Source organism: Stegodyphus dumicola, chromosome 5 (assembly GCF_044657685.1).
Source record: "Stegodyphus dumicola isolate Sdum_Otavi_A_Nest chromosome 5, ASM4465768v1".
NCBI classification, from domain to species: domain Eukaryota; kingdom Metazoa; phylum Arthropoda; class Arachnida; order Araneae; family Eresidae; genus Stegodyphus; species Stegodyphus dumicola.
Window position 1 is genome coordinate 54,876,264 of NC_140772.1, and position 21,634 is coordinate 54,897,897.

Consider the following 21,634-nt stretch of genomic DNA (forward strand, 5'->3'; position numbering starts at 1 on the left):
CCTCAAGAGATGCCAGAGGCTTGGGGACGTAGCCGAAACCTATGCCATCTTAGATAACGTGACACTCGGAAGTGACGTAAGAGTTTGAATAACGTAATGTTTCAAAAAGTTTGGTTTTTGTGACAACGAAAATATTTTTTAAAGATTCATTTCTTTCGGACACGACAAATTGTTTTCTTTTTTTTTTAGGCAACGGCCTCTTGAACCCCTTGAAATCTTGTTTGTAATGACATTAAAAATTTCCCTTTTATCATTAAATCTGTATTTCTTTTTAATTGAGCATCTCATTATTTACTGTTTGTTCATTTCGCATAATTTTAATATAATAATAATAAGCCAAATGCAAAATGTTAATCGTTAAAGAGAAATGCGACCAGAGATATAAAATTAAAAATTAAAAGACAAAGAATTAAATTTATATATCAAGTTTTACCAGAATAGAAAATAAGAGAAAGGACTTTAAAGAATAGAATAGTTGAAGGGGTGTTGAAAGTAGGAACATTTCATAAAATGAGGATTTCTGATATTTGCATTTTCAAATTCTCTACAATTTTAGCTTTCTTAAAACACCTTTCTTTAATCTCTATGAAAATTAGGACTGTACAAAATCTAGCTTTAAATTGTCATTGAATACTTTGATAAATGAGAATTTTTACATAAAGTCGCGTTTTTCCCCCGAACGTGATTTTTTATACTCGATGTAGTACCTGTTCTCAAGAACTACTCCTCACAGGTATCTGAAATTTTTATACCTTATTTACTACGCTTCCAAATATTTGCCGAAATGAGCTTTTGATTATAATCAGTGCTAAATTTTACTATGCGTAACAAAATATACTGTAAAACACTCTAAAATTTAAAATGTTAAAAATCTCGTTTCAGGATATTCAGCTAGGTATTGTGATGTTCCTTCCCTTAACGAAAGACGTTTCCAGAACATTTTATCCGCGAGGGGCGAAAGACGGTTAAAGGAAGGGACGTAGTTACGCCGGAAAACAGAGTGGAGGCAAGCTGGTGGGAAGAATACGAGACTTGTGACTTTTGCGGTTGGACCGGCAGTCATGCCGTGTGCAAAGAGATAACTTAAGCTAAATGTATAGTAGTGGTATTTGTTTTATTGTGTATTGTTTAATAAATTAGTGGATAAAATTTCAAAGCTGATGGAGATTATTTTCCTATTATGGCGAGTGCATGAGAAATGACCGAACCCGCCTCGGAGTTGAAACGGCGCGAGGTGCAAATCGGCGCAGTCGATTGGATAAGATTGTGAAAAAGGAAATCACTAAATACTGAAAATAATAAATAAATATGGTTGTAAAATGAAATGAGGTTACTTACTGAAAGTTGTAAAATGAAATTCGGTGATAGTTCACGAATGGATCTACGATGAGAGAAGATTTTTATGACGAAAGAAAATGGCGCGTTTAGGGCCATGTGTGCGAATAAATTCAAAGTATTTGTGAAAGCTTGATGTGCTAAAAAGTTAACAGCCAGTGAGTGGTAAAATGGGATCATCAGTGTTCATCATCCTAGTGAAATCGTGAAAAGTTAAATCAGGGGTAATGTGAATTACCGTGTTGTAATCATGTCAAGTTACGTGCCACTGCAGTGTGCTCATGATTAAAGTTAACAGCGTCAAGTTGTGCTCTTCGTTCGATATTTTCACTATCGGGATCAAAGGTAAGTCCTTCTTAATTTATATATTAACCATATTAACTTAGAAAATTATAATTGTTTTTATGTCTGTTAATAACATGATTCGAATGTCAGGCGTTAAAGCCAGTAGACACCGAGAAAGTATATTTTATATGGAAATGAGAAATTAAGGTTCTTATTTTTATCAAGATATAGGAGATTCTTAGAGATTCTTAGAGCAAGGGAAACGATTATTGAAACATTTGAAAATAATGAAAGGAGTTATGTTTGACCCAACATCGAAAGCTGAGAAATGGCTGTTCTTTTTACATCATGCTGAAGTGATTCTTAATCTCTATAAAATATCTGACGAAAGGAAAATTATTTTGCAGAGTTTAAAAACAAAAGTTAAAAGTTTGATCGCGACTCTCGATTAAATGGATTGAAATAACAATATTATGATTAAAGACACCGTATTAAAAGAATTCGAGATTCCTCGGAAAAACCGATCGAGGCAGGCTGGTGGCGTGAATACGAGACTTGGTACTTTAGCGATTGGACCGGCAGCCATGCCGTGTGGAAAGAGATTACTTAAAACATGTTTTGCGCGCCTTATATTATGTATATAGTTGAGATTACTTAAAACATGTTTTGCACGCCTTATTTTATGTATATAATTAAATGTATACTATACTAGTGATATTTGTTTTATTGTCTATTGTGTACCGTTATGTGTAATAAATTAGAAGATAAAATTTCAAAGATAGAGATTATTTTCCTACTATGGCGAGTGCATAGACGAACCTGCCTCGTGCTTGAAAGAGTGCAAGGTGATAGATGTACTTTACTTGCGTAAAAACCTTCAAGCCTGTAAGAACAGCAGATTTTCAGAAAAGGTAATCCAAAAATGGCCAATTCAACATTGTTGGTATAGGGTTTCCAACTCCCTTAATAAAACGGAGTAAAATATTTTTAAAAAATGGCATTTATAGAAATACAAAAAAGAAATATGTTTAGCTTATAAGAGTATATAATATTTCTGTAAAATAAATAAAGTGAGAATTTAAAAGCAATTTTTTAAAATAAAAAACCAAAAGGAAATATTTATAGTTTTTAAAATCAGTATTACTTTTGTAAAATGAAAGAACTTGAAATCTTTTTAAAGTAAAAATAGCGAAAAAAAAATTTAAATTAAAGTTTCACGTTATTAAACTAAATATTGAAGAGAAAAACACTTTTGATTACGAGAAAGGGAAAATAAAAGAATTTTAAAGTCAAAATTGCATTTACACAAGTTGCAACTTTGATAGAAATTCGCGTTCCTTTAAGCCTCGGGCGTCTCGCTATGACGGTCGGTTACTATTAAGCTTGTTATTGTAAACTGGCTATTCAAATTACTGTCGGTATGCGCAAAGGGGGCCTGAATGTTCATCCTGAAAAATAAACAAAATTATTGTTACACATCACATAAAAATATCAGTTAAAATGATAGTTCAATTCTGAGTCACAAGCATGAGAATATTTGAGAAGGTTATATGGCATACGCAAATAACCAAAATGAAAGGTACTCGAAACGCATGTCTGTGCACTGTCTGCAAAAGTTCAGACCGGATCTTGGTCGTTTGTGGTAGGCATTGTCTTGCAAGTACAAATGTGGTTTGAAAATCGTAAATGTTTGCGCTTTGGTACTTTTAAATTTAAAGTCATTTGTTTTGTAAAAATTACGAAACGTAGCTCTTCATATGTTTCTCCGACACTCATAATTTTATGAGGAAAAAGTTTGCACTCGTTATGAAATAATTTTGAACATAAGTATCTCCGTCTGATTTCGAGTGACATCAGTCAATTGTTTTGTGATTTATTTCTTATAACCAAAAGGAAAGTTTCCGAAATGAAGTCTAGGTATTGGAGGAAAGAATAATTAGTAAAATGTAGAAAACTGATACTTTTATTTTCAGCTTTTTTGAAATGAACTCATTATGCAGCGTGCCAAAAAAATTAAAAAGATTTCTCTCAAAATTTAATTTTCAACGTTCTATTTTGGAAATGAAAATACCAATTAAGAATAGACAGAACTCGTCCTTGACTTTGTAAATTATTCTAGAAATCCTTGACTTCCTATAGCTGGTATAAACCTGAAATCTCTTACCAAATTTGGCATGGAATATGCCAGTAAATTTCAAACGTAAAAATGTGCGCCATTTGTTTTTACATAAAATTTCTCATATAAATAATTCTTGGATTAGACTTTTTTTGAAAAGTATCTTGACCCAAAATGTTTAAACTGTTTTCTTAAAACATTCGTTTGCTATTGAAAATTTTATAAATATAACTAGACTGAGTTTTGAATAAATGAAATTACAACGCATAAGCACATTGTTAGAACATTTTGTATAAGAAAACGTAATCGCATATAAATCAAGTTCTTATATCGCTTAATTACAATGCATCACATCTTTAGTAAATAAAGAAAGCAATAAAATACACATGGTGGTTTAGCAATACCAAAAACATCATATCCCGCAACAGCTCTTCTTGATTATTTCATATCTTAGGAAACACGAGCAAATATGTCAATTGCGGAAACATTGCAGTTTGGCAAGCGATAAGGTGGTGCGCAGGAGAAATGATTATCGGGAAAAATATTTCTGCAAGGTAGGAGGTGATATGTTATTCTAGGACTTCGAGAAATAAGGAACATAATTTGGATAAGAGTGCACTTTCGACCAAAGTGAATTTGCGGAATTAGGAGTCATGTTTCTTCTTTCTGTAGTCATTTGAAGCCGTGGTTCTGATGTCAACATCAAAGACTTAACGATATCACATTTGATTTTAGTGAAGTGTACTTCATCCAGTGCTTTCTTCAGTCATTCAGTTTGCGAAAGAAAATGGAAATCATGCAGTTTATTTTTCGTGAATGCTTCGTACACGAGTGGAAGAGGCATGAAATTTTACAATGATTATTGCGCCAAAGAATAAATGTGTATTGCATAAAGAAGTAATGAAATAGCTTACCGTCGGCGAAAGTGCTGGAAACTGCATTGTAGAAAATCCCCATCATCACTAGAATGGATTAATTGTAACAAGAAACAGCGTACGTTTCTTTGCCTTAAAAATAGAAAAAAGGAGTGCAAATGGAAGTGAAAACTCTAAAGCAAACTGAGGTTGTGTATTCGATTTACTTCACGGAAAAATTCAGTTCTCCGAGAAAAAGAGATAAAATTTTTTCAAAGGCTTCGAAAATATAGAGATAAAACTTGATGAGTTTTTAAAAATATGTAAAAATTTATTTACTATCACGTGTTGCAAATATGGATATCATTCCTGTAGTTTTGATATAGTAGGAGATAAAGAAACAATGATATGAAAGAAAAATAACGGTTAACTTAAAATCAATAGGCCAACGAGAAATCTCACCTCACCGTACTGATCTCCTGCTTAGCCGAGCGTACGAAATTAAAAGCTCATCGATATCTTGAAAAGAAAGACTTTGCTGAAGTGCAGTTTCCCGAAAGTGTTTTCATCCGTATTCACGAGAAATGATCGGCGGAGAAAAATGTTGTGAAACAGTGGATAAGAAATATTTGGCAAAAGCTTCCTTTTGCCTCAGATAATCAAGAAAGTCTAATACTTTGGGACATGTTCAGCCTCCATCTAACGGATAACACAAATATGTTGTTGAAAGAGTGTTATACAGATATGACAGTTTATCCAGGCGGATTATTGCCATTAGTTCAGATATTAGACATATATGTCAATAAATCATCGATAGAATATTTTAAACGTTAGTGGAATACTCGAACAAAAGTGAAAGTGAAAAAACCAATTACAAATGGAGACCAAATACGTCATGCCAGTCCATAAATAGTGTGTCAGTAGATAATAAAATCACGTAATAAAATTAAACCCGTTCAATTTATGTGGTATATCTGACGGTCTAGATGCAACGAAAGATGATTATTTATGTGTGGATCAGAGTAAAAGTAACGGCAAAACTGAAACAGAATTCGATGATGTGCTTGAAGTTATAGCTTGAGACGTATATGAGGAACTTGGATCTGTCTATGCAAGTATGGATCAGAGGTGAAGGTGAAAATGAAACAGAATCCGATAACGAAAATTTTTAAGTACATAAACTATGTTATTTCTCTTAAATAAAAAAGATTTAATTACACGCAGAAATCTAATTTTCGTATACTCACTTTTTCCATATTTCTAAACATAACATTTTTATAGCTGGCGTACAGCGCGTACCCATAAATTTCCATCTTGCATTTTCTTTTAAAAGTGCGCCTTATACGCCTGAATATACTATAACAAATATAGCTGAAACTTAAGTGCTAGAGATATTTACCTGCTTGCTGAAGCATTATATTCTGTTTCTTTTCCGTTCTATTAGTGTATAAATGTTTTCAAAATTTCGATGTTACGTTTTTCAATTTTTGTGTTTAGAAAAGGGATAAAGAATTCAAACTTTTATCTCCGAAAACAAAATTCTAAATCAGATTTCTAATGAAGAAGTGAAATTCTCTATAGCTTTACTTTCCGGACTAATTAAAATTAAGAAAAAGAAGAGAGGAAAAAAATAACTGATTTGGGTAAGCAGAATATTTAGCCATTCAGTATGTATTGATGGGAATGTATATAACTCTAATGAATAGTACAGAAATAAGATAAAGTTACGTTTCAGTTTGTAGGCCTTACATTTCAAAATGGTTTTAATACAGCTTAAAGCGCATAGCCAAAGATTATGCTCTCAACCGCTTTTTCAGTAATAACGTCAGAGAATAATTCTTACAGTTACAATGTTTTCAAATAATCCATTCCTTCAAAAGTAATCTATTGTACTAAGATAATGTGTTTTCGAGGGCAGAAAATGAAACAGAACGGCGAGATCCATCAGAGTATGATCCTGTAATGCTTTAACAAATCTTTCGCAGTCTTAAGTAATAGAGAAATGTGGTAGAGCTTCATTTACACTATATTCTTGTATTCATATTATTTGTATTATGTGACTATGTGTCTCTATTCGATGTGTGGGAAAAAAACGTCTCCAACAGGTTTATATATACGATACCATTCAGATAAACGCAAAGGAAACCAACATTTCCATCTAATAATATTCATTTTATTTTAATTATACCATTTTCTAGTTAGATAACCAATTTGTGAGCAAGAATTTGCATCGTAACAGTGAATCATATTGCTGCCAAATTCCAAATATAAAAAACTAAAGCTCACGAATCACAAACCGAGAGTTTCTGTGAGATTTGTGAGGTGCGAAGGAATCTCTATTTTGAAAGAAATCGAAATTGATATAAATTCGCTTTATAACATATTATTCAGTTTATTTATCTAATTATATTATGTTTCTGATGTAATGTATACACACATTTTAAAAGTTATTTCTTTCGCTCATTTCAATTTGTAATCTTGAATTTTTACACTGAAAAAATCCTGAGTAGAGACGGAAACTGTGGTATGTCAAACTGAATTTAAACAAGGTGAAAACAAATGAAAAGCTAATGTACATACTACAATAGCTTTTAATTTGTTTAGAATTACAATCTTAGTAATGCAAATCATGCTGATTAACACATAATTAAAAGTGGATAAACATTCCTTTTTGAACGTTTCTTTGAACCTTGGTATAACGTTCTATGAATATCTGCAGTTGGATAAGACAGCTCAGGGTCAAACAAATTTTAAAATGAAATTTGTATAAATTAATTTCATGAGTTCAATTATGAAAGATATGCCGTGCAATATTTATTTGCACAATTTAAAGCCAGTAGCACAACATAAATTTATTGTTGAAAAATATTGTCATGTGTAAAGCTATGTGTTAAAAAAGTCAATAAACTGTGACTTTCCAGGTAAAACCGGAAGAATTTCATGAAAGGCACTGAAAACATAGATCTGAACTACGAAAGAGTGTACTTAGTTGCTGCTAAAATAATACTGGTATCTTAAAGTTAGCATGACTAATTACTAGCTAATAATATATCAGTAGTTACACTTACCGAGCAAAATATTATCAAATGCCGTCCATATACTAAGAATACCATAAAATTCTTGATAATAAAAATGTTGTTGATAATAAATTTTGGTAAAATGAAGCAGGTATATGATTTATTTGTTGTATTTTTCTTTTCCGGGTCTTGCTTTGTTTGGTCATTAAATCAATCGTTCTACAGTCGGTATCCAGTTCTGGCTCTTTTCGCAGTTCAACCGGTTTCCTTTTCGCGCTTGACAGTTCTTTTCCGGTTCCAGCTTGTCTTTCAGATTTGGAATCTTTTCCGTTTTTTGCTTCTTTTCCAGATATTGCGTCTTTTCAGACTCCTCTATATTTTCCATTTCTGGCATCTTTTCCGGCTCTTGCTTCTTTTCCAGTTTTTGCATTTTTTCCAGTTCCTTCTTCATTTTCAGGTCTCTCTTTTTTGGTTTTTGCAATTTTTCCCTCAACTTTTGCCTTTCCAGTTCATTTTTGTGTGCTTGTTTTAGCATCTCTTCAATATGTTTCTCCATTTTCAGTTCTTCTTTCTTTTCTAGTTTTTGTATTCCTTCCCGTATTTTCTTCTTTTTCATTTCTTCTTTCTTTTCTAGTTTTTGAATCCATTCCAGTAATTGCTTCTTTTTCAGTTCTTTCTTCTTTTCTAGTTTCTGTTGCTTTTCCAGTTTTTGTTTGTTTTTCAGTTCTTCCTTCTTTTCCAGGTTTTGCTTCTTTTTCTGCTCTTGTTTCATTTTCAGTTCTTGCTTCTTTTCCAATTTTTGCTTCTTTTTCAGTTCTTGCTTCTGTTCTAATTCTTGTATCTTTTCCTGTTCTTGCTTCTTTTCTAGTTTTTGTATCTTGTCCAGCTTTTGTTTCTTTTTCAGTTCTTGCTTCGTTTCTAGTTTTTGTGTCAATTCTAGTTTTCTCTTGTTTTTGAGTTCTTGCTTCTTTCCCAGTTTCTCCTTCTTTTCCTGTTCTTCCTTTTTAATCAGTTTTTGATTCTTTTCCAGTTTTTGCATCTTTTCCGGTTCTCGCTTCTTTTCCAGTTCCTTCTCGTTTTCCAGTTCTTTCTCGTTTTCCAGTTTTTGCTCCTTTTCATGATCACAAGGAGGATTTTCCAATCTACAAAATAATCGGTATATCTTTATTTCAGTAGTAAAATAGTGAAGGTAATGCAATGACGATCACGTTTAACATGTACAACACTTCCATATTTAGATACTATATAACACTTTTGGCTCAGTTTCATAGGGAAAAAACTCCCCGTAGATTATTGCCTGGCAGAATTGTTTTCTACAAAGGGTGAATTTGTTGTTTTCGTTGTTCTGACCTAAAGCCAAGCAGATAAGTTAAAGTATTTTGCGTTATTTGTATGCAATAAGCGGCCTCCATGAATCTCACGTAGAGCGTAATAATTTGCAAAGTTTCAGTGCCTTACTTTTCCTTACTTAATTTTTACATAAGTTGCAATAATAATAACAGAAATAATAAACAGGTGGCTTAAAAACAGAGGGAAACAATGCCGAAAATTGCAAAATAGGAGGAAAAAAGGAAACTGAAATGAAAAGGGAAACAACTACAAACAAAGGATGGAAAAGCATTTTAGAAGATATACACGTAACGTTCTTTCTGAATCAGCAAAACCTGTATTTTAACGAGTCTCTTTGCATCGCTGGCTGCACAGATTTCAAATTTTCTCTCGTTATTCAAATTCGGATCATATTGCTGGTCTTTTTCGTCGTCCAGCAGAGCCGCACTAGGATTTTTGCCACCATTTGTTTTCAATTGAAACTTCTATTCTCATTCTTCAGTTGCATTCTTAAAGTTTATTTATTTATACAGGAAGAAAGAAAGAAATCAATCAAATCAAAGTAAATTAGGAAAAGATATACCTGTTTTCTAATATATTTATTGTTCCCTGTAATTTCTTTTGCCTGTTCCATTAAATTTATTGAAGGAAAATTTTTTAAAATCTTTCAAAATGTATTTCCTAAATCCTTATGCGAATTTAGCCCTTCTGATCATTTCGGCCACACTTTAATGGCTTTTACAATTTGATGATTGAATACTGACAGCTGCCTATACTGAAATATGTTCTCCATTGTCCTCGAAAAAAGAAAAATTAAAGTTCCAGGAAATTTTGCAATGAAGGACACATATATCTTACTTGAAGGGCAAGAGGAAAAGAAAAAGATATTTTCGGATGGGAATATGTAGCATTTTAAACACCGTGTTTGTAAATGTCATCATATAGTAGCAACACTTGAGTCATAAGTAATTGTACACATATATGAGAGAGACGACGATGACGAAAAATTAAATGGCAAAACATGGCCGAAAACACTTTCCTGGCCGGTGCAAACAACACAAAACACAAGAAAGATAGGACACCAGTTATGCTTAGCACAAGAGAAATTTAAAAGTAGGAACAAAATTAGACACTTATGGACCTCAAAAAAGGTGTTCGAAATTACGACCTGCACCCTGTTACAGGTATCCCATCTCTCGCACATACAACATGAGATGTTCTGGAAAATACCGTGCATCCCCAGGACTTTTCCAGCACCTGCCACAATATGTGCCACAAGTTCCTGTTGGACTTCTAACTGGGGTTTCGTGCACTTATGTGTTGAAGTACCCCGAGACGAACTGATAATGCAAGTTAGGTCTCGTGATCTTGCTGAACAATGCTCTGGACTATCCCTACCAAACCCATGTTTAGGATACGTTCCTAACAAACTTCCGAATACTTTCTTTGATGGCGATCCCCTGCTTTTGTTCTTATTTCTTGATTTCCGCTGCGCTAAAGAAAATAAACAAATATCTTTACAATGTTCGTACCCTATTTTTCTTGTGTTGTCTCTCGTCACTATGGGCCAGGAAAGCGTTTCCGACAATGCATTGCAATAAACGATTATATATATATATATATATATATATATAAACAATATATATAAACGATATATTTATATATATATATATATATATATATATAAACAATATATATATATATATATATAATCTTATAAACATATGTTACCGTGAAAGACCGAAATTGGAGAATATCGACTTTCACCGGAGAATGTCAACATTCACCAAATACGTCGGTGAAATATCAAATATTGCATTACATTCTTCTACATTCGGACCCTCACCGGTGTAAGTCGATAATCACAGATATGCTCTGGTGTAGATTGAAAAGAGCGGAGTATTTGTACACGCTGTTATTGCAAAAGGAAGTTTTCCACAAATTAATGCAGTTGTAAAAGCAAGGGCCTCTTGTGCAATTGAAAGTGTTATATATTATATACATACATATATATATATATATAATCGTATAAACATATGTTACTGTGAAAGAACGATATTGGAGAATGTCGACTTTCGGTAGATTGAAAACAGAAGAGTATATGTACACACTGTTATTGCAAAAGGATGTGTTCCACAAATAAATGCAATTGTAAATGCAAGGGCCTATTGCGCAATTGAAAGGGTTATATATATTATATATATATATATATATATATATATATATAATCGTATAAAAATATGTTACCTTGAAAGACCGAAATTAAAGAATGTTGACTTTCACCGGAGAATGTTAACATTCACCAAGTACGTCGGTGAAAGATCGAAAATTGCATTACATTCTTCTACATTCGGACCCTCAGCGGTGTATGTCGACAATCACAGATATGCTCTGGTGTAGATTGAAAAGGATGAGTATATGTACACACTGTTATTGCAAAAGGAAGTGTTCCACAAATAAATGCAGTTGTAAAATCAAGGGCCTCTTGTGCAATTGAAAGTGTCATAACAGTTTAAGTTGTTGCAATAAATAAGATTTGAATCACGTAATTTAGTAAACATAGCTTGAGTAAGCTCCCTGTTCCGAGTCAGGATAGTTCATGTTTCCAAAGCAAGTAAAGAGGAATACAAGTCCTGATAGTGGCGCCCGACGAAGAACATTAACCATGGCCGAGTTTCAAGAAGAACCTGTGGTGCCTGCAGAAGCGGCTCAGAATCCAGAAATGCCAGCTGCCGCCCTGGAAGGATTTGGGTACATCGTAAAGACCATGCGCGCATCGATGAAACCAGAAGCAACATTTAATGGAAACTCACCGGTAACCAGTTTTTTGGAAAAATTGGATGACCACTTCATGCTGTATCCAGTGCATGAGTTCCATAAAGTCACCTTAGCTACCAGCGCTTTGAGGGGCCAAGCGCTTAATTGGTTCAAATGTATAGGCAGAAGCCTCTTGGGTCAAGCCGGAAGTCCCACCTATACTTACGAAAATTTTAAGACTGCCTTAGTAAAAGCCTTCCCTGTCGTAAGAGATCGTGCAAGTTTAGAAACGGAACTCTTCAGAATATACCAGCAACGAATCGAAAATCTTTCCACTTTTATTTTAAGAAACATTCACGTCTTTAAACTCTTGTATGGAAACCGTCCGGATCCTGAGATAATCCAAGTGATTTTGCCGAGTTTAGTTCCCCAAGTACAAGACTTTATTTAATTAAGGAATCCGACAACACTGGAAAAGTTATTTGAGCTAACAATCCAGTTTGAAAGTAGAAGAACGGCGGACATCGAATGAAGACGCCAGTATGAGCAACGAAGCCAATTTGGTGCGCCAAGACCACAGCAAAGGCAAGAACACGGCTACGGAAGCAAATCGATTCAGAGGGCAAGGAATCCTGAGTATCCAAAAACAACCGGCGAACGTCGACAGTTCAATAGTAGGCCAGAAAAGAAGTCTGAAGGCCAGCGGAAAAACAAGGAAGGCATGGAAAGGAAGAAAGAAAATTTAAACTAAAACGGATTTCTGCTGACGGGAGGGTGCGGAAATCCGAAGGCCAAGAAAAGCCCTATTTCTTCAAGTTAAATACAGTTATTGTGAAAAATTTGACTCTTCCAAAGATTGAAGTTAGAGTTTTATAAAAGATTTTGCAGCTATTGTTGAACCATTGTTAAAATTAAAAAGGAAAAAGGCAAGATTCTCGTGGACGGCCGAAGCCAATAGTGCTTTCGAAAAATTAAAGCAAGCATTAACGCAAGCCCCTGTTTTGAAATTTCCTGAAAACGATGAGAATTTAGAAATTTCAGTGGATGCTTCGGATTATGCGCTAGGAGCGGTACTTTCGCAAAATCAGTAGCCCGTGGCATTTTTTAGTAGAACTTTAAATCAAACACAAAGAAATTATTCCGCGACTGAGAATCCGCGACCTGCAGTTCTGTTAGCAGTGCAAAAGTTCCGAGTCTATTTTGGAAAGGATCCAATAACAGTGTATTCTGATCATGCGGCGGGAACTAGATTGTAGTCAGGAAAAACTTATCCCCAAGGTTAATAAGATGGGCACTAAAGTTACAAGAGTATAATCTGGTAATTAAGCACACGCCCCGGAAAGGAAAATATCGTAGCACAAGCCCTATCCAGAATAAAAATAGATGAAGAAGTAATACTGTAAAGGTGGCAATGCTCACAGCATGTAAGTTACATTCCCGAGAAATTGTGATAACCCAACTGGGTAAGGATCCTGAATTTAAAAATATTTATGATTATTTAAAGGATCCTGAAAATTTTAGCCACCAAGATATTGTGGCGATAAGAAATAGGGCGGCCCATTACGAACTAATAGATGGTCTATTATTTTATACAAAAACTACGAATTCCAACAACGAATTTCGACCTGTTATCCCAGCTAGTCTTAGATTAAATATACTGCAGGAGCTCCATGACAGCCCTTTAGCTTCTCATGCTGGTATTCGAAAAACCATCCAACGCGTACGCGAAGCAGTTTATTTTCCTGAGCTGCAAAAGTTAACAAGGGCTTATGTCCAGTCCTGCCCAACATGTCAAGCAGTTAATTATATTAATTTCCGCCCGGCCGGGTTTCTAAATAGTATTAAATCGGAATTTCCAAATGAAATAATTGGCATCGATTTATTGGGCCCTTTCCCAAAAAGTCAGTTAAATAAAAGTCGCTATCTCCTTCTTATGGTCGATCATTTTAGTAAGTGGATCGAAATTGTTCCCTTAAAACGAGCTTCCGCGAAATTAGTTACTGATTCTATTTTAAATAAATATATTTTAAAATACGGGGCGCCCCTAAAAGTAATATCGGATAATGGTCCTCAATTTGTAAGTAATATATTTGAAGACATGTGCCAAAAACTGGGCATATGTCATTTAAAAATGGTCCCGTATCGGCCGCAATCAAATATAGCGGAACGGGTCAATAGAAATATAATGAAAATTGTCCGTAGTTATGTTAAAAATTTTCATAAAAGCTGGGTTAACTATGTCAATGAATTAGGTTTCGCCCTTAGGACCGCAAAACATGATACGACGGGCAAAACTCCTGCTGAGTTATTTTTAGGCAGAAAGATTATAACGCCGTTAGATAAATTATTTTATGTTCAACAAAGAGCCCCAGAATTTAAAGTGGGCAATATAGAAAAATAAATTAAAGAATCAAAAAAGAACACTGAAGTAGCACAGAGGAAAAAAAAGCTTTATTATGATATGAAACGACGGGGAGTAACTTATAAAGTAGGAGATGAAGTGCTAAAAATTAAGCATTAACTTCCTTCAGCACCAGAAGATAAAACTGCCAAATTGTATCCACGATTTGAAGGACCATATGTCATAGAAAAAGTAACTCAGGCTTAGTGGTGTTAAAAGCCAGGAATGGTGAAACCTGCACCGCAAACGTAGACCAGATAAAACCATTTTATAATCGTAATAAAATGCCAATATTTCAAGATCTTTTGCAGGATCCGGCACGGCAGGCACAAGCTCCAGAGGTGGAACAACGACAATCCCAAGGCAAGCCATTAGTAGACAGAAGCAATTGAAAAGAAAGTTCCCCCGTTGGAAAACTGAAGGTAACAAGAAAAAGAAGTCGTTCCACCGACCAGAAAAGAGAGGGCACGACCACCCCCAGAATGAAGAAGGGAGAAGTACGACTAATGCAAAGAAAGCCAGGAGAAATGACAGCAACTATAACACGGCTCCAAAACAGAAGATCTACCCATCGGATAGGAGTCTACGCAGCAAATATCGACGAATTGATGAAGGAAGACCAGCTGCAGATGCAAAGACGCAAGAAAAATTTGAACAGCCAGCAACGATATCCAGGCAACAACGAGAGACAGTTGTCCCGCTTCCGCCAAGACTAGCTGCCATCAAACGGCCGAGACCACAGGCAGATGCTAAAAAAAAATATCTTCAAGGGTGACCGAACTGGAAGAAAAAGAAAGCTCATGGAGGAAGGCACCGAAAGGCGAACCCGCACAAGAAGGAAGATCAACCAGACACTAGTTTTCGCTACCTTCCAGGACTGGGCAGAAAAAAGGATGTCTGAATATCACAAAGATAAGTAAAACTTTATGTTACTTTGAAACCATAAGTTCATTTTTCAATATTACTCCAAGTGGCAGAATTCAAGAATTTTTACCTCATGTGAGGCCTACCTTTATCGCCAAGAAGGCGAGAAAGGAGTTGTTACCTATTTTGGTATTGTTTTTCAATTACTCGCGAGTAAAACTAAAATTAATGTATAATAGGAATGTGTAAATACTTGAATATTGAAAAAGCATTGATAATCTTTGAGAAAGGTAACTTAAGAAAATTGTAAAAATTATTGTGTAAAATTTTATTTAAAAGATTCTGGCAAGAAAGAAGTTTTAATCTGAAAGACTTTTGAAATGTAGAATTTCAATGCAGAAGCGGGTAGTATGTAAGGATCCTAAATTTTACTAACGTTTTTGATGTCATTTAAAACGCTTAATTACAGGGCCGTAGTACAATACACAACCCCCCCAACCCCAGAAGTATAGCGATATACAATAGTGACGTGATCGAAGATTCTTTGGAAATAATTGTTGTCATCGAATGACATGCATATTCTATTTAAGTAATCGTAGTCATCGGCTTTTAATATTCTTTGCAAATGATCATTGTCATCAAATAATCATTGTAAAGAATCATTCTTATCGGATAATCATTGAAAATATTCCTTGTCGTTACATAAAGGGGCATAGTAGCTGATGTATAAAGAATTGTACTCAAATTCTAATCAAAAGAATCGCATATGTATGCAATTTATCATATGATCATTATTTACAGCAATGATTCTTATATGTTTTCGACCTACGGCTCCTAATGACGCCGCGGAAAACTTGCGCAACAGTGACAAAAAGAATATTTAAAAATACAATAAAAGCTTGAAAGCTAGGGAAAATGTGTGAATTTATTTTCGTTTTATTTAAATGAAGCTTAATGTTTTTAAAGGAAATTGAATATTGTAAACAGGAATCAGCAGTTTAAATATATGTGGGATTTTGCCTCTTTGTTTTTTTTTTCTTCGTAACATCATATCCTCCGGAACGGGGGGGGGGAGATTTGAGTTTAAAAGGAGGTACCCTCGGATTTCAAAAATTCTTGGTAAAACTTTTCGACTATTGTTATCTTCCTACGACTATCACTCGAGATGTTATATAAAATTTCGGAAAGCGCTGGAGATCAAATTGCTTTATTTAGAAAAATGATGGCACTTCTCACTCTCAAATCGTATTGTTTAAGAGAAATTTTTAAGTTAAAAAAAAAAATAAATAGTATTGCCAAACTCGAAACTTATTGTTATTATTTACGGTTATATTCTGAGTTGAAGAAAGCACGTGATTCCATATAACGTCACTGTATGTCGAAAAATATTTCGTTAATTTCAGTATTTTAAATGAATAGCTGCTTTTGGCAACTTTTATGTTTCGCCTTTAGATACGTGACACGATATGCTATCGCTACGTTAATTCTTTTATTGAGATTTTGCAAATTTGTTATATTAAAATTAATTTAAATCATAACTTCAAATGTATTACCCCAAGTGTCAAAGGTCTTTGTTTCCTTAATTGGCAAGAAAAATTTATTTACGAATAGCTGGTTGCTTGGAAAGAATGAATACATTTTCTTCATAATGAAATGTTTCTATGCATTTTATGCTATTCTAATTTTATTTATAAAAATTTAATTTCTTTTATTGTATAGTTCCTTTCTGACTAGAAGTTTAAACTCCTGTAGGTATTTAACATATTTTAGATGCAATGTTACTTTACTACAGTTACATAATTTTTTTTTCAATTTACTAAAATGTCTGAACGCAAGAAGACAGCACAAACGTTACAGCGAGCTACAGAAAAAATGAAGTAAAAAGCACTAGGAGACTCAGCAGGCAAGTACAAGAAACTTGTCGCAAGTAAACGAAGGATACAAGACTGTCCGAGTCATCGTCAGATTCGACAGAAAATATCAGAACAGCTCAAGAAGCTGCATAAACAACTCAAGACGCTGCAGATTACGGACAATTTTGGTTCAAAGAGGCAGAGCTCATACCAGGAAACAAGCTTCGCATGAACGCATCACGACATACACGTAGTACTCTTCACAATGCAGGAAGTTTACTTTGAGGAACACACTGTATACGTAGAGCTCGTAGACATATATAGTAAAGATTTTGCTTTGTCAACAGCCCCTAGTAAAATGTATGAAGTTTATATTGACATCTCACAATACCTGAAAGAAATTTTTCTATTTACTTCTTCATTTACTATTTTCTTAAATTTCTTATCAGTAATCCTGTCTATATATTATAGATATCAAAATCAGAAAAAATTAATTAATTATCTTTAAATGTATCTAAGTGATGAATACTTCGCCCCTGTTCGTACCGAAACAACACGATGTAATTGTAGATACCTAGAAAGTAAAATGTATTCAGCAGGCTGTACAGCAAGCGACAACTATAAATGGTGATAACAAAAGAATGTTATATAATGTTATATACTGGCAGAATTTTAAAAAAAGAACATATACATCAGTGTTTTAAAAATACGAATTTTGCATCAAATTGCAAAACAAATATCTTAAAATCTGCCTTTCCATGCATAAGAGTTCAGGATTCGGAAAATTATATTTTCGTAAACGGTTTAGCAAAAATAGCAAAAATTATTGCCTTGAGAAGTAGATAATCTTGGTATGAATACGAATTACGCCAAGAATACTCGTCAATGGTTGTTTTGAACACGCCCTTAATATATATATATAACCCTTAAAAAACGTAAAGTGAGTGAATCTACTATTCGAGTGTGTCTTTATAACTTGAGTATTTAAGAAATAAGAATTGCATTTATCTATCTCGATAAAGCTAACGCTATTGCCCGAATAACAACGTTTATTTAACACTTGATATAACCAACTTCATATATATCTTGAAATAAAACATAAATTTCCTAATCAGATACTACCAATTCCAGAAAAAATACAAAAATAATGGAATTTCTAATAACACTACAAGTAACATACCGAGGAATAAATTGCGCTGCAAAACTGATGCAATCTACAATATGGAAACCACACAATTTATGTACCGCTATAGAAATGCAATAGAATGAGAAATAAAACTGTGATGAGATTTATAATGAAAAATTTACCATAAACTATTAGTATATGATATAAGTTAATATATACTTTTAATACTATTCATTTAAATATGTTCAAACGTTCATAATATTCATTACTTACAAACGCTTCTTCATCCATCGAAGCATAGCACAAGCCATTCTCAATTCAGTGCTGGTGCACGTCAATAAATAAGGATAAATCCAAATTTTTACAAAAAATCAATCGCTTTGACTCGTTTCTCAAAAAACGTATATCTACAAATGCAGTATTAATATATCACATCAATATAATTCGGGATCATAAAATCACCAAACAACGCATTAAACGCAAAAAATCGCATTAAGGCAGAATGAAGAATTTTCACTCTTACAATAACTTTTACAACAATATATAATAGAATCGAATTTCTAAACTAAGTGTTCATTGTTACACCATATTTCATTCTTGGGGAACCTTTCATTGTTCAGTAATTCTAACTGTTAACTGGTATAAAAAGAATTATGATTTCATATATATGCACAGACTTATATATGTATTATATTAACACGTATCTGTAGTAACATACATCATCTTATATTATATGTATTCGCATAATTCTAAATTAATTATACTAGTCAACATAATTTCTATATTGATAGCAGCACAGTTTTAAAATTATTTATTACTATCTCCTTGCTAACGATTATATAATTAAGTACAGTGGTACCTCGACATACGAGTTTAATATGTTTCGTAACCTTGCTCGTATCTCAAAGCAATTTTCCGCATTGAAAATAATCGAAATGCCATTAATCCGTTCCAGCTCCCAAAACACGACCTCAGCTGTTTTTTTAAGTGTTTTTGAATAAGAAAAATGTAGTTTCTTATTCAAAAACAAGAAGAAACATTTATTTATAAATAACAAATACATATTCTATAAAAACATAATTAAAAGAAAAAGTGCCTACGGAAGCGCTTAATTTTTCTCACTGGTCTTCGCTCTTTTTGTCATGATCTGCTCATTTTCACCCGCAGATCGTTTAAAAAAACTGTCCAAGGAGGTTTGTTTCTTCCTACCTGTCAAGGTATTGCAGAATCGAGTTAGGCAAGTTTCGTTGAACAACTCCGATTTAGGACTAGTTGCAACGTTTTCGCGGTGATTTTTATCCACGAACTCTACAACTTTATCCCACATTCTCAAGATCTGTTTTATATCTCTTGTAGGGATAACCTCCTCCATCTCTGGCTCCTCTTCAAAACTAATTTTTCGTTGAACCACCGTATGCTGCTGCAAATGCAGATCGTGTAACTCCTCGGTTGTCAGCTCCTGAGACTGTTCCTCTACGAGTTCGTTCACATCTCTCTCCTCCACCTCCAGACTCATGGATTTTCCCAGAGAAACAAGCTCCTCTACCACTGACACTTTGGGTTCCAATCCTTCGAATTCTCTTTCAGCTACAGCCTCAGGCCACAGCTTCTTCCATGCAGACGTTGTAACACCCAGCCAGGCCTGAACAATAATTCTTAGGCACATCACGATGTTAAAGTGGTTTTTCCAGAACTCTCGAATGGTAAGGTTTGTGTTCTCTGTCACCTCAAAGCAGCGGCGAAAAATGTGCTTGGTGTACAAATTCTTAAAATTAGAAATCTCCTGCTGATCCATGGGCTGCAGGATAGGAGTGGTGTTGGGTGGTAGGTAGGGAAATTTTATATACTTGAACTCTTCGAGTAAATCATCTTCGAGATTTGATGGGTGAGTAGGGGCATTGTCGAGGCCAACACCAGAACAGAACACCAGAATTATCCACTCCACAAAGAAGTTCATTCTGTCCCACGCCTTCGGATTTGCCCTCCACATATCTTCTTAAAATTATAACTGGCAGCTTTTCTTTTAAAATATTATATGACTTAAAGCCTCTGGAGTTTTCCGAATGGAATACTAGCGGAGGCTTGATTTTACAGTCGCCACTCGCATTGACGCCAATTGCTAGATTTAATCTATCCTTAATGGGTTTGTGACCTGGCATCTTCTCCTCTGCCGTTATGTAAGTTCTATTCGGCATCCTTTTCCAGAAAAGCCCTGTCTCGTCACAATTGAGGTCTTGCTGGGGGGGAATGTATCCTTTGGCTACTATCTGTTCGGAAAACATTTTGATGTAAACATCAGCTGCCTTTACATCCGGATTTGCTGCCTCACCATGCCTGACGACGGAGTGAAGGTCGGTCCTTTCCCTAAAGTTGTCAAACCAGCCCCGACTGGCTTTAAACGGGTCTTCCGATTCCACGTTTGTAGAAGTGTGTGGGATCTTCTTTAGAAAATAACCGTAAATCGCTCGTAAATAACTCGTAATAGTGCCTTCTCACATATGATGCTTTGTGTTAAGGTTCCTCCTTGAAGCTGCTTCTCTCTCACTCACACCATCAGTAGTTTCTCCATGTGTTGACGGAGAGAGGTCGGAGCTTAAAAATTATTGTAACGCCCTTAGTTGGTGTTATACTTTATCAACTCCTTTTGTTCAAGCACAGTAAATATCATTGATGTGTTACGCCCGTACATCCTCCCCAAGTCAATTACTCGCACACCTTGCTCATGGTTTTCTATTATTTAACGCTTTAATTCAATAGACATCATCATCTTCTTTGGACCCAGGGTTATAAAAATAAATATGATAATGTTTTCTAAATGTACAAAAAGCAAAAAACGCGAACCCAACTTATCAAAAATGCTTCCAAAACGAGGGAAACAAGCACTCAGACTGAGGACTAGTCTGAGGTGGGAGAAACTGTTAGACGCTGCACACGACACCTACATGCGCGCGCATGTTGCGGTCGTGTACAGCGGTGTAGTGTGCGATTCCTCGTATCTCAAATCTTGCTCTCGTCTCAAAGCAAAAACATCGCTCGCTCGGTAGCTCTTGTCTCAAAACACTCGTATGTTGGGGCACTCGTATGTCGAGGTACAACTGTAATTCAGTTTATAGTTTTTTTAATGTGACAATCATTATAAGCCATGTAGATTTTTCTTTGTGGCTTCATTTGTTTCTCTTCCAAAATTTCGAACGTCCAACAGTTTTGTCAGTTTCGGGCTTTTGGTATGGAGAGAGAGAAAATGAGATAAGACCAGAATGAACTTCAGTTCTGAACTTTGCAGTTTAGCATAGAGTAAGGAGTATTGACAGATTTATGTTCGCTCTTTACGTGCGCTTTTCATCGTATTTTCTTCATCATTCTCAGCACTTTAAAGTGATAACTACTAGCAGTGTTCCTTTATATTTCGTATATTTTTGGAATTATATTTTTTACTCGTACTTTTCGAAAAACTCCAGAATTGTTTAGTGTTTTTTCGTGACAAATAAATTCTAACAAGCTACCAGCTCTTCCGCATGCTTTACGAACCTTTATGCCAGGAACAATTTTGGGTGTTAGAAGTAGGACAGAATGCTAGTGACAAAAACAATTGAGGAGCATCTGAGGCAGCTTGTGACAGTCTTTGCTGCGTTCCAGGAAGATATAAAAGGAGAGGTTGATTCCTTTACAGAAGAGAGAAATGCGTCCAACAAAAGAG